Source organism: Panthera onca, chromosome C2 (assembly GCF_046562875.1).
Source record: "Panthera onca isolate mPanOnc1 chromosome C2, mPanOnc1 haplotype 2, whole genome shotgun sequence".
Lineage (NCBI taxonomy): Eukaryota > Metazoa > Chordata > Mammalia > Carnivora > Felidae > Panthera > Panthera onca.
This window is the reverse complement of record NC_138347.1, coordinates 112,267,170-112,280,131: the sequence shown is the minus strand read 5'-3', so window position 1 is coordinate 112,280,131 and position 12,962 is coordinate 112,267,170. Positions and strand designations below refer to the sequence as shown.

General features: G+C 36.8%; 1 long non-coding RNA gene across 2 annotated transcripts in view; it reads right to left on the bottom strand.

The window, feature by feature from the left end:
* LOC132683259 (uncharacterized) overlaps positions 1–12,962 on the bottom strand; it is a 93,119-nt gene that overhangs the window by 25,441 nt on the left and 54,716 nt on the right. The window contains exon 4 of one of the 2 annotated variants that reach the window (XR_013549816.2): positions 6,732–6,919. This is a non-coding gene — a long non-coding RNA (uncharacterized LOC132683259). Of the gene's footprint in view, positions 1–5,971; positions 6,920–12,962 lie in introns of those variants that run through there. The other variant, XR_013549815.2, reaches the window with a different exon arrangement.

Here is a 12,962-nt window from a genome sequence, read left to right as displayed (position 1 = left end):
CATCCTGTGACTTTACTGAATTTGTCAGTTGTAGCAATTTTTGGGTGGAGTCTTTCAGGTTTTCTAAATAGAATACCATGTTGTCTGCAAATAGTGAAAGTTTCATTTCTTCCTTACTAATTTGGATGCCTTTTATTTATTTTTGTTGTCTGATTGCTGTGGCCAGGACATTCAGTAGTATGTTGAATAAAAGTGGTGACAGGAGACATCCCCATCTTATTCCTGACCCTGGGGGAAAGGCTCTCAATTTTTCCCCACTGAGTATGATGTAAGCTGTGGGTTTTTCGTATATGGCCTTTATTATATTGAGGTATATCCCCTCTAAACCTACTTTGTTGAGGGTTTTTATCATGAACGGATGTTGTACTTTGTCGAATGTTTTTTTTCTGCATCTATTGAAATAATCATATGGTTCTTATCCCTTTCTCTTATTAATGTGATGTATCACATTGATTGATTTGTGAATATTGAACTACTCTTGCAACCCACTTGATCATGGTGAATAATTGTTTCAATGTGTTTTTGGATTCAGTCTGCTAGTATTTTGTTGAGGATTTTTTACATCTTTGTTCATCAAAGATATTGACATGTAGTTCTCTTTTTGTGTGTGTGGTGTCTTTATCTGGTTTTGGTATCAGAGTAATCCTGGCCTCATAAAATAAATTTGGAAGTTTTCCTTCTTCTATTTTTTTGGAATAATTTTTGGAATAATAAAATTTAGCTTTTGTTGATTTTGTTGAGGGTTTTCTGTGCCTCCTGGATCTGGATATCTATTTCCTTCTCCAGATTAGGGAAGTTTACAGTTATTATTTTGTCAAATAAGTTCCCTGCCACCTTTTCTCTCTTCTTCTTCTTCTGGGATGCCTGTAATACAAATGTTATTATGTTTGATGGAGTTATTGAGTTTCCTAAGTCTATTGTCCTTTTGCATAATTCTTTTTCTCTCTTTTGTTTGCCTTAATTACTTTCCATTACGCTATCTTCTAAGTCATTAATTCATTCCTCTGCTTTTTCCAGCCTGCTATTCAGTCCATCAAGCATATTTTTTATTTCTTTTATTAAGCCCTTCATCTCTGCTATGTTATTCCTTATCTCTGTGTTATGGTCTCACTGATGTCCTCCCCTCTTTTCTCAAGTCCAGTGAGTATCCTTATAATCATTGTTTTAAATTCTCCATCAGGCATGTTACTTATATCTGTTTCACTTAGGTCTCCAGCCATGGCCTTGCCCTCTTCTTTCCTTTGGGACATATTTCTCTGTTTTCTCATTTTGTCTAAGTCTCTGTGCCTGTTTCTCTGCATTAGAAAAGTCAGCTATGTCTCCTGTTCTTGAGGGTAAAGGCTTATGAAGAAGAGTTCCTATAGTGCCCTGTAGTGTAGTGTCCCCTTTTCCCCAGGGTCTGGTGCTTCTTTGAGTATCTCCAATGTGTGCGGTATGTGCTCTGCTGAGAACTTCATCATTCAGGCCAGTCACCTGCAGTTCTCTTTGCAGTTCAGGCCAGTCATCTGCAGTCTCTCTTTTGTGGGGAGTGTTTGGGGCCTGGCCTGAATATGGTGCATTTTAAGTAGATCTGCTCTGGTGTGCTTGTGAAATGAGACCTCTGTCCTCTGCCTCCAGAATCGACACCTCACAAAACTCTCGTGTTGGCAGGGGTTTGGGGCAGTCTTTTGGGGGAAGGGGCTGAGACTAAGGCAAATGTGACTGGAAAGAGTGGTTCTGATGGCGGAGCAGGGCCAGTGTAAGCAAGTTAGGTAGTGAGTATCTGTGCCCACAGGTTCCCACAGGGTACTCTGTGTTTATGCTGAGGGGCAGAGGAGGGAAATGCTTCCTGCCAGGTCCTTAGTTCTGGAGGGTCCTCTCCATAAGCACTGCCTCTCTGGGACATACTCTGAGATGAGCAGCTAACCTCCCCACTGTGTACCTTGGTGCTCTTCAGATCATTTCCATGCTGTATGTCCACCGGCTGTTTGCCCTCCTGTCTTTTCTCCAAGAGCAGCCTCAATGCCCTCCAAGCTCTCCCAGGGCCAAACACACTGACCTTCAAAACTCAGGTTTTATGTCCCACTGGTTGCAAGAACTCACAAAATTCGGGCGCTCTTGCTTTTGAAGCCAATTGCTATGAAGATTTATTTTTCTCTGTGTGCTCCCCTGTGTGCTAGTCTGTCTCTCACCCTTCTCCATGACCTTGGCTCCCTCCCCGCCACAGTGGCCACACAGACCATGTCTCTGTACTTCATACCTTCTTTGATGTGGCCTCTTCTCTACTTTTTGTTGTGGAGTTTGTTCTGCCAGTCTTCAGGCCAATTTTATGGGGTATTTGGGATGATCTGATAGTTATCTAGTATGTCTGGGACAAGACTAGGGTCCTTCTACTCCTCTGCCATCTTCCCCCTACCCAGAAGTGATATTCTTATCCTAAATCGATCAAAGACTTTACTAGGATGAATCAGAATTAATATTTCAAAGATCATTTTTTTCATCTACTTAGTTCATATTAATTATTATTAACTGATTAAACTAACTATTGATATCCTTTTCATTGTTAACATAAATTTTGTTAATTAATTTACTTTACCCCATTCCCAAGACTGCATGGCCACCATGTCTGATTTTCAAGGGAATGATATTTCCTTCCTAAGTGTACCCCATGTTCATAATACTTCTTATCTAGATATGAGCAAATATGCATATTTCTGTTTCAAGGGATTCAGAGAACTCAAGATGGAATGAAAACTTGCTAAATAAAAATTTTATATCCTATTCCCCCAAAATATTGAACTTAATCATCTATATTTTAAACAATAAGAAGCAAAATGACTGATATCAAGTATGTAATTTTCCTCCAGAACTAGGATATTAAAATTCAGAGGCTATTTTAGAATGAACACTGGTCTCAATTATTTACCAGATTACTTTAATGTATCTTGATATTACCTATTTTTGTTTTATTAACATTTTAGTATCCCTTTGCCGGAAAATGCAGTATTTTGTGTTAGAATAGCAAACAGAAGAGAAACTGGTTTCAACAGCCATTTATAATTGCTCAAAACATTACAATTAACTGTATTCTATTTGTTCTCATATATAAACATAATAGAATGGACAGCTAATGACACCTAAAGGAACAAATAATTTAAAATGGTACCTAATAATGTATTGGTGTATATGGCCTAATTACAAGAGAATTGCATCTAGTTCTAACCTGAAACCATTTATCCTCTGGATTATAGAGAAGGAATATTAAAGGCAAGGGGGATCATGAGCATATGATATTGCAGGATTTTGTGGGGGATTTTTATAGACTTTTTTATTTTTTAATGTTTATTTTTGAAGGAAAGAGAGAGTGTGTGAATGGGGCAGGGGCAGAGAGCGAGGGAGACACAGAATCTGAAGTGGCCTCCAGGCTCTGAGCTGTCGTCAGCATGGAGCCCGACATGGGGCTTGAACCCATGAATAGTGAGATCATGACCTGAGCTGAAGTCTGATGCTTGATTGACTGAGCCACCCACATGCCCCAAGACTTTATTTTTTTAGTGCAGTTCTTAGGTTTATCACAAATTGGGCAGAAAGTACAGGAATTTCTCATATACCCCCTGCCTCCACACATGCATGACCTCTCCCATTATCAACATCTCCCACAGAGTAATACATTTGTACAATTGATGAACCTACATTGGCACATCATAATCACCCAATGTCCATAGTTTACATTAGGTTTCACTCTTCATGTACGTGCTGTAGGTTTGGAAAAATGTATGATGATATATACTTAGTACCACACAGAGTAGTTTCAGTGCCTAAAAATCCTCTGGGCTCCTCCTAGGCATCCCTCCTGACACAATACCTCCTGGCAACCACTGATCTTTTTGCCATCTACGTAGTTTTGCCTTTTCCAGAATATCATATAGGTAGAATCATATAATAGGTAGCTTTTTCAGAGTGAATTATTTCACTTAGTAATGTTAATTTCAGTTTCCTTCATGGTTTTTCATGGCTTGATTGTGTATCTCAGTTTAGCACTGAATAATATTATCTGGATGAACTATAGTTCACTTATCCATTCACCTACTGAAGGATATCTTGGTGCTTCCAAGTTTTGGCAGTTATGAATAAAGCTGCTATAAACAAGCAGCAAGTTTTTTTGTGAAGATAGGTTTTCACCTCCCTTGGAAAAAGCCAAGAATGATTGCTGGATAGGACTCTGGTTTTCAACCAGTGGGATTTAGATGGCTAGCGGGGGAAAGAATCATAGTTTAGGGAGACTTTATTCCTCATTGTTTTTATAAAATTTCTAAAAAAAAAAATTTTTTTTTTCTCTCAACCTCCAAGTTATTTTCCCGGAAGTCAAAATGCCATTTATAGCCAATTCTACCTGCCAGGGGTTTACCACCTGCCGTTTCTCTGTAAAGCCCTGCGCATGGAGTGTTCTTCTTATTCCCACAAGTCAGTACTTCTGATATGACACACCTATTGAAAGCTATATCCTGTGCTTCTTCCCCTTTCTACATTAGCTATGTATGTGTACAATGAGACCAGAATAATTTTGGGAAAACATGTACTTTTAAGAGTCACGAGAGCAGTAACATTTATTCTCCAACACCATTATCTCTATTTCAAACCACAAAAGGAATTATTTTGTGTTTTAAAGATAGACCAACAAAATTGTTCACTCACCAAATAATGAATTGCTATACCCATTTAATTGATCATAAATAATGAATAAAATTGTCAAATGTTTGTAACTATATAATTTGTATAAGATTTGGCATATTTTATCAAATGATTAATGAGGGAAAAAAGGAAGATTTAAGAATCACTTCTCTAGGATATTATATGATTATATTTTTTCTTGTCTCTTCAAGATGTAATTTTTATCTGAATTGGTGCATATAAAATAAAAAGAGATGGATAGAAAAAAAAATTATGCAGTGAAGGCCTTTTCACACACATACATGCACACACACAAAAATTTTGGGGGGAACTCTTACTTTTGGGGATTTACGGTAATAACTTCCTATGGTAATCCATAGGAATTCTAAAAGTTTATATGATGATGAGTTAAGCTCCTAATCGATATCAAAGATATGTATGTAGTTATTAGACTTGGTATTCACAGTGAATTCTTGCAAATGGCTCATTAGAATTTCAGGCCAGACAAACTTATTCCTTTATTAATTCTTTAATCCATTATTTTAATGTCTTTTATTGTGTTAGGCACAGGGATTGCAAAGCCCTGCCCCCATTAAGATATGTCAGTTTGGATTGTTATCCAGACTCTTACAACAAATCCCTAACTGGATTCCTTGCTTCTGCTCCTTCTCACTCATTGTTTTTCACATTGAAGTCAAACTAATTTTTCTAAAATATGGCTATTATTCTACTCAAAACCCTAAGCAGTAAATGGCATCCTGTTGAACTCGGGATAGAAGCTGAAATCCTTAACCTGGCCTTGTGGGTTCTTTATGATCTGAACCCCACTCCCTCTAGTCCTACCACCAGGCAATCTCCCTCTCTGCTCACTATACCACAGTTCCTGGCCTTTTAGGTCCTCATGGGCACCATGTTCTTTCTTTCTTTTAGCCTTTGTTTCTGCTTGACATGCTCAGCTCCACATCCTTGGCTTGGCAAACTCTTGCTTATCCTCAGTTCTAAACTAAAAGATACTTCAATAAAGCAACATTCCCTGAATTGGATCTTCCTATTAGACTCATCAAAAAGAGTCTCCTTCTGTAGTTTATATATATATATATATGTATATGTATATATACATATATATATATATACACATATGTATATGTATGTATACATATATATATACACATATATATATGTATACATATATATGTATACATACATATACATATATATGTATATATACATATATATACACATATATATGTATACATATACATATATGTATACATATATATGTATACATACATATATATATATATATACACGCACAGATATTTAATATAAGTCTGTCTCAAGAGACCAAAACTCAATGAGTGTAGAAATCACATCTATCATATTTACCATAGTGTGTATAGCATTTAGCATGATGCCTGACATATATAAGGCAAGTACCGAAACATTAATTATTAATGTTTGATCAAATGGGTATGTGAATGCTCCAATAATACCTGGACACATGCGAACTCCTCTTTTAAGCAAATTAAAATTAATCCACCGATCTTTAATCTGCCTGTCCAATTTCTAAATTGAGATATATGAATATAACTAAAAGAGGGGACTGTTCAGAAAGATTGTCATAAAGATCTTACAACCCAAAGTAGAGAGGGTAGGTAAAACTCCTGATTTCAGCTAAGATCATGATCTCGTGGTTCTGAGTTCAAGCCCCTTATTGGGCCCTACACGGATTGTGTAGAGCCTGCTTGGGATTCTCTGTCTCTGTCTCTCTCTCTCTCTCTCTCTCTCTCTCTCTCTCTGCCTCTCTCCCCCACCCCCAAATAAATAAACTTTAAAAAAGCAAAAGATGTGGAAAAAAGCAAAGGAATTATTAGAAAAACAAGTTTAAGTATAGGTAAGTGGAGTAATAATTTTAACAGCTACACTTATAAATGTTTGCATATTTTAATGATATGTTTTAATACCCTGGACTTTTTGGGGAAGCTGACTGTCTTTCCTTCCAAAACATTACACAGGAAAGACCTCATATTGTATATTCCAGAGCTTCCAGGTCCAAGGCTGCGGCTAGGCTCAGTACTTACATGCCCAAGTTCACTCTTTAGACATTGAGATCAGTGCAGAATCAGAGGTCCTCCTGCTCACATGAATTCATTTAATACTTGATTCTTAATCCATTTTGCTTCCTCATTAAAAGCAGTTTTTACTTTCTTAAAGAACTTTTGAGGATCGAGGCACTTTCTTCTCATGTTCCATGTCACAGAAATTTGCACTAAAAAGAGTATAATAAAAAAACAAATTATGTGGGTGTACTAAGTGTGATGTGTTTTCTAGTTTTATCTGAATTAAAAGTACTCTATATTTGAAGTAAATACAAAAATATGAGTTCTAATTATACAGAAAAACTTTAACTGAAGATCACATCAGCTTGAATCATTATTGTTAATATATGCAATTTTACTTTCCAGATGAATAAATAAAAACTACTTTGAATTCCAATTTATAATTATGTTCAAGTTTTGCTAGTTTGGGTACTATGCAGCCAAATCAAAGCCACAAACATATTTTTATAAATAATGCATTTAAAGATTACCAAAATGATATGTTAATAGGAACACAATAAACATCTCATAGGAAGTTAATACACATGGGTCTACTCGGTATTATAACTCACAAAGGCCAAGAATTAATACTATTCTTTAATTATTTTTTCCTTAGAAATCTGCTAAAATGTTATGCTTTTCATTGTAGCTGATGAAACCACATAATTCTTATCCTCCACAGTACAAGTGAAGTACCAAAAAGGATAAAGTAGATAAATATTGTACAATGTTTTTAAAACTATACATGTACATCTAATATGAAAGCAATAGGGAATGGTGCTCAAGATATGATATGTAGAAGTAAAAAACTCTGACATAACAATTAAAGAGGTTTCTTACTTAACTTTGAAAGAATGCTAAAGTTTTTATTTTTTTTATTTTTTATTTTTTACATGCATCTGATTTTTATTTTTTATTTTTTATTTTTTTTTATTTTTTTTTTCACAGGCAAATTCTACCAAACTTTTATTTTTTTTTTTAATATATGAAATTTACTGTCAAATTGGTTTCCATACAACACCCAGTGCTCATCCCAAAAGGTGCCCTCCTCAATACCCATCACCCACCCTGCCCTCCCTCCCACCCTGCCCTCCCTCCCACCCCCCATCAACCCTCAGTTTGTTCTCAGTTTTTAACAGTCTCTAATGCTTTGGCTCTCTCCCACTCTATCCAAAATCTATAAAGAGCTCATCAAACTCCACACCAGAAAAACAAATAACCCAGTGAAGAAATGGGCAGAAAACATGAATAGACACTTCTCTAAAGAAGACATCCGGATGGCCAACAGGCACATGAAAAGATGTTCAACGTCGCTCCTTATCAGGGAAATACAAATCAAAACCACACTCAGATACCACCTCACGCCAGTCAGAGTGGCCAAAATGAACAAATCAGGAGACTATAGATGCTGGAGAGGATGTGGAGAAACAGGAACCCTCTTGCACTGTTGGTGGGAATGCAAATTGGTGCAGCCACTCTGGAAAGCAGTGTGGAGGTTCCTCAGAAAATTAAAAATAGACCTACCCTATGACCCAGCAATAGCACTGCTAGGAATTTATCCAAGGGATACAGGAGTACTGATGCATAGGGGCACCTGTACCCCAATGTTTATAGCGGCACTCTCAACAATAGCCAAATTATGGAAAGAGCCTAAATGTCCATCAACTGATGAATGGATAAAGAAATTGTGGTTTATATACACAATGGAATACTACGTGGCAATGAGAAAAAATGAAATATGGCCTTTTGTAGCAACATGGATGGAACTGGAGAGTGTGATGCTAAGTGAAATAAGCCATACAGAGAAAGACAGATACCATATGGTTTCACTCTTATGTGGATCCTGAGAAACATAACAGAAACCCATGGGGGAGGGGAAGGAAAAAAAAAAAATAAAAATAAAGTTTTTAATATCAAAGAGGCATCTAGTAGAGAAAAAATCTTGTTTTCTTTTTTAGCATTAGTTTTGACTGTGAAATTAGTCAATCAATGCCTTTGATGTGTCAAGATACCACTGTTTAAAACATTAGATTGCTAAATATACTTTTAGATAAGAGGCATTTAGAGAAAAATTCTATTCGGCTGTATTACATATATTCAGTGTCGGTTTGCATGGTGAAAAATATTGAAATCCAAACCCTCAATGTGGTGGTTATTAGGAGGTGGGACCTTGAAAGGTAATTAAGTCATGAGGTAGGACCCGCATGAATGGAATTAGTGCTTTCCACTCTGTGAGGATACAATGAGAAGTCCTCTGTCTACAACCTGGAAATGAGCTCTCACCAGAACCTGATCATACTGGTGCCCTGATCTTAGACTTCCAGCCTCTAGAACTGTAAGCAGCCACCTAGTCTATGGCACTTATGTTATAGCAGCCTGAACTGCCTAAGATATCAGGATAGGTTATTTCCTTTTCATATAAAGAAAAACTATTTCTTCTTAAATTCACCTATCTTACTAAGTTCTTTTTATTATATCTTATATTTTCTCAGGTATTGCTCTTTGAGTTTCTAGGTATATATTCAAACTTCCTGCAAATAATTTTATCTTCTCCTTTCCACTTTTAATGCCACTCTTCTTTTTTTCCCCACTCTTCTCTTTTTTTTTTTTAATTTTTTTTTAACGTTTATTTATTTTTGAGACAGAGACAGAGCATGAACGGGGGAGGGGCAGAGAGAGAGGGACACACAGAATCGGAAACAGGCTCCAGGCTCTGAGCCATCAGCCCAGAGCCTGACGCGGGGCTCGAACTCACGGACCGCAAGATCGTGACCTGAGCCGAAGTCGGACGCTTAACCGACTGAGCCACCCAGGCGTCCCCACTCTTCTCTTTTCTAATTAAGTTGAACATTCTAACAGATCAATATTAAATTTATTGGTAATATTCACAGAGCTGCTTTCAGTATTTTACAGTTAAGCACAATCCATCTTTCTCAGAAATACATTTTTCCCATATTAAGAAAGTGTTCATCTTTGTTAATTAAAATTTTGTACTAGGAATAAAGTTGAATTCTAGCAAAAGCTTTTTTAGTTGCAATCTTTGATGACATAAAATGAAGAAAAAATGAACGGATTTCCAAATATTAGCCATCCTTGCATTGCTGAGATCAAATACAATTGACTGGAGTATAACTCAATTAATATGCCTCTGGATTCTATCTGGGATTAATTTATTTACCATTGCATTAATACATGTAAGAAGAACTACTCTGAAAATTTTTTCAGTATCTAACAGAATGTTAAAATTGACATTTTGACAAAGCACCAAGATAAAATATAATGTGCTAGACATTCCTCCATTCCAAAGTAGGTGTTATGCCTCATGCAAGATTTACAATGAAAATATCCCTAAACTGGCAACACAATTCTTAAAGCCCTACACCTTTATTAAGAACTGAAATGTTTGAAATTTTATATTAAAGAGAAGGCTTTGTGAAAAGAAATTGTGAGAGTATTACCAACATGCTAGGAATCTCAATCCTGTAGTAGGGAAGATTTGGACAGTGTCTGATTCTCACCATGAGTATAATGAAGGAGGTTTTGAAGGGACTACTTAGAAGCTTTATTCATGTCCCCCTAGATTTGTGGCTCATGCCTAAAAGAGCTCAAGTGATCTTTGAATGAAGGCTGAAACTGGGAAGTTACTTTTTTCTCTGAAAGTAGGTCAAATGTAGGTTAACCATGGTGACTATACTTATGGATCCCAAGTAGAAATGTCATTCTGGAATTATTTGTGATCCACCCCCAAAGGGTTGCCTTTTAGGGTAAAAAATATCATCTGGAAAGGGATATGGGGTGTCCATCCAGAAGAAAATCCTCTGTGGGGAAGGTAGACCTGACAAAGGAAAGATACTGCCATGTCACCGGAGTTTTAGAAAAAGGCACTCCACAGAGAAATCTTCAGAAGACACACAAAAGTGCCCAACATGTAAAAAAAAAGTTGGCTTTAAATACCTGCATTGTCCAAAATCATGATGATATCTGTCAAGCATGAGTTATCCTACTTGCCTTACCTCTTCTTTCATACTTTACTCTCCTCCCAACCCCACCCACTCTGATGATGTTAGATTAAGAGATGCTACATAGAACAAGAGGTAAGTGAGAAGGAGGGAAAGACAATTGAGTGCCCTCTCTTCCTCCTGAAAGTAATCATCCCAAAGGAAACTCCGGCTGGAAGGGAAAGAAAAATCAACCTCAAAGTTTTGATCATTTTATAGGACTGGATATTTTAAAGGTTTGCGACATGAAGGAATGGTCAGAAAGAAATAGCACTTAGTTTCACTTGGTAATCCAGGGGGAGAGAAAGGATAATGCTCACTAAATCAGATTTAAAAGAATGGTGAGTCAAAATATGTTTGCTTTTATAATTACATACCAGGACTTCTTCTGGTTCCATGTGCAGTCAAATATATTGTTTTTGTGAGATTTTTGTGTCCATGAAATGCCAGCTTCAAGAAAGTATTTATAAACTTCTCTTCTTTCTTGGAGACTTAACAACTATTTTGATAAACACCTAAATCACCTTTGAGGTGGTCACAGGGGGTAATCAGTTATTTAGTCTTCCTCTTTTCTTAGAAACCAGTTCTGGTATAAATCACTTTTTAAGAAGGCCTAGCAGCTTATGAGATCTATAGATCTTATGAGATCTATATCTTTTTGGCCCCTCATTCTTCTTAACCTTGTTGCAATATCTTAACTCGGCTATTACTTGCCTTCCAAAGACCACCTGAAAAGTACGGTGGCCAAGCAAAGTTAAGTATATGGTCCCTGCTACAGCAAGGGAGAACTTTACCTTGACAGAGCCTTAAAAGTGTCTCAGAGGGGAACGTCAAAGGAAATCTAAGGTTTTAGGGCCTCAGTTGGATCATTATCATTTGAATCTTGAAAGGTAAGAAAACAGCTGTAATCAGGCAAAGTTTATGATACAATGACTTTGGATTGGTGGACATAGCAAGTTAAGGTGAGAGAAGATTCTTTAAGCAAGTCTTGATGAGAAGGCTCAGGGTCTGATTAGTATACTGTCTTAGTTGTTCCGTACTCTTGTCTAGGAGGGATAAGTTTTTGTGGAGGCAGTAGCTAAGTGTTTTTGTTTATTCTTAGTACTGTTTACATATGACTAGGAAAGTGTGTTCAATCACAGAATTTTTAGGATGTGTGCAGAAAAATATTTAGGCCCAGTATGGTCTGAACACAGAGCAAAGGACTTGTGTGGGTTCCAGTTCTCAAATTCAGTTCTGCAGATTCAGCTCCTACAAAAGAAGTCTCTTGGAGTTACAAGAAGAAGTTCTGCATCTTCAGTGATTAAGAAAATTGAAAGAATGCACAGAAATGTGAGGTAGATTTGTCTGATTGGCTCCAGAGTGACCGAAGTCTCAGGATTCCTGGGATTCACAAATAGCTTTAGGAATAGCATATGATGGCCTTAGAGACTTAACCTTTTGCTCACCTTAGAGTTTATCCTTCTTACAAAAGAGCATTTGACTGAGTTGCCTCTTGCTCCCATGGGGGGCATCTGTTAGGCAGAATTATTGCCAAGCTGTTCAGGAAGAGTTGCCCTACTCTCTTTCCAGCATAGCCCACACAAAAGCGTAAAAACTCATGATAAAATGGAAAGCAAATTAAGATTAAGAAATATAATAGTCCATCTAAAATGTATGAAGCCAACTTACAAAATTATTAAAGCCAAATTATAATTCTGTTTGCTGGAATAAAATAAAAACAAAAAAACTTTACATCAAAATGGAGCAGAAAGGTATTATCACTAAATCTATTATGTTAACTGCCACCTTGATATTTTGGTGAGACTAGGCCTATGGCACATGCCCCTCTTTCTGATCCAGGCAGCTGTGGTCAGGGAAGCCATGTTAATTTCACCTACAGCACCAAAGCTGAAGGCAGGACATCTAATAAAGAACCAGTTAGGACCATATTCTACAGAAAGTTTCTGGGAAACTGAGCCCAGTCTTCTTGGTATCCATAGTTTTCAGAGGAATCTATGTATCTATTCTGGATAGTAAAACTCCCTTTCTGGAAGTTTGCTGTAAAGTCTGAATAAAAAGGTACCTAATTTATGTAAGACGCAGGTACTAAATTTTACTCAAAACCCTGCAAATTGATCCTACTGAATTGTTACCCTACATTCATAGCATTATTTAAACGATGTTAGTCAACATTAATCCACCATTCATTGTAAATATGATTTAAAGTAACTTA